Source organism: Microcebus murinus, chromosome X (genome assembly GCF_040939455.1).
Source record: "Microcebus murinus isolate Inina chromosome X, M.murinus_Inina_mat1.0, whole genome shotgun sequence".
Lineage (NCBI taxonomy): Eukaryota > Metazoa > Chordata > Mammalia > Primates > Cheirogaleidae > Microcebus > Microcebus murinus.
Window position 1 is genome coordinate 23,124,294 of NC_134136.1, and position 1,771 is coordinate 23,126,064.

The 1,771-nt window shown below is 42.4% G+C and overlaps 1 pseudogene; it reads left to right on the forward strand.

Moving 5' to 3' along the window:
- The first annotated feature begins 210 nt into the window (after positions 1 to 210).
- On the forward strand, positions 211 to 1,076 carry LOC105879639 (nuclear ubiquitous casein and cyclin-dependent kinase substrate 1 pseudogene; annotated as a pseudogene).
- The last annotated feature ends 695 nt before the right edge of the window (positions 1,077 to 1,771 follow it).

Sequence of the window (1,771 nt, forward strand, 5' to 3'; positions counted from 1 at the left end):
TAAAAACAAGAACGAAGTAGGCTCATTGTTAGGAGAAAGAAAGAAATAATAAATATTGAAGCATAGAAGAGACGGGGAAGCAGGGGACTCGTCTGATCGAAGGGCCCTGAACCAAGGAGCGGCGGAGTTTGAGAAGCCAGCAGCTCGGGGGTTCGGCGGCAGCGGTCCCATCGGCCGAAGTTCTGGGCCGAGCGCGCAGGGTCGGGGGGGGGGGGGGGGTCCTGGACTTTGGCTTCTCGACTCGGTCCTGTTTCAACAGCGAACATGTTGCGGCCTGTCTGAAACAGGAAGGTTGTTGATTATTCACAGTTTCAAGAATCTGATGATGCAGATGAAGATTATGGAAGAGATTCTGGCCCTCCTGCTAAGAAAATTCGATCATCTCCCCGAGAAGCTAAAAATAAGAGGCGATCTGGAAAGAATTCACAGGAAGATAGTGAGGACTCAGAAGAAAAAGATGTGAAGACCAAGAAGGATGATTCTCACTCAGCAGAGGACAGTGAAGATGAAAAAGATCATAAAAATGTGCGCCAGCAACGGCAAGCAGCATCCAAAGCAGCTTCTAAACAGAGAGAGATGCTCATGGAGGATGTGAGCAGTGAGGAAGAACAAGAAGAAGAGGATGAGGCACCATTCCAGGAGAAAGATTCCGGCAGCGATGAAGATTTCCTAATGGAAGACGATGATGATAGTGACTATGGCAGTTCAAAAAAGAAAAACAAAAAGATGGTGAAGAACTCAAAACCTGAGAGAAAAGAAAAGAAAATGCCCAAACCCAGGCTAAAGGCTACAGTGACACCAAGTCCAGTGAAAGACAAAGGGAAAGTGGGTCGCCCCACAGCTTCAAAGGCATCAAAGGAAAAGACTCCTTCTCCCAAAGAAGATGACGAGGAACCAGAAAGCCCTCCAGAAAAGAAAACATCTGCAAGCCCCCCACCTGAGAAGTCTGGGGATGAAGGGTCTGAAGATGAAGCCCAGTCTGGGGAGGATTAAAAGTGATGATGGTTTGGGGAGAGATTTTATTAAAAAAAGGAAAAAGAAAAAGAAAAAAGTGGGAGGAAAAAAAGAACCTACTTAAGATAGAACATGGTTTTGGCTATGGCTTGACTCATGGCCTTTAAGTGCTTTTTTCCAGTTGTTAAAAGTAACATTTTTTTCTCTCGCTCGCTTTCTCTCTCTCTTCTCTCTCTCTCTCTCTCTCTCTCTCTCTCTCTCTCTCTCTCTCTCTCTCTCTCTCTCTCTCTCTCTCTCTCTCTCTCTCTCTTTTAAGAAAACCATTGTATGTTTAAGTGTTTAAGTTGCCTTTCTGTCTATTGGTCTCTTTGCCACCACCACCCCTTTCCCAATGAAAGCCGAGTCAAATTAATCACTGGATTGACCGCTTCATCTTTTTATTTTTAATGGAAGGTATACCACAGTTGTAAAGCAATAAGATTTGAGATGAACACTATGGAAACTGCTTTTTGCTAAATGATAGCAAGTTGAATAGGAATCCAAAACGTAGAAATGTTTTAGTTGAAGATGATTGCTTCTTTCTCTACCTGGACTTTTTAAAAATCAATTGTCATCTAATATGAATTTATATGTCTATATACACAAGTATAAATGTCTAAAAAATGTCATGACTTAAACTTCCACTGATGAGGCAGGTAGGAGATAAAAGAATTCTGAATTGTTACTAAAAGTACTCATATTTTTTATCTTGAGGGGAGGGTGGGGAATGGGGTTACCTGACCTTGTTTGAGTATTTTTTTTTTTATTTCATCACTTG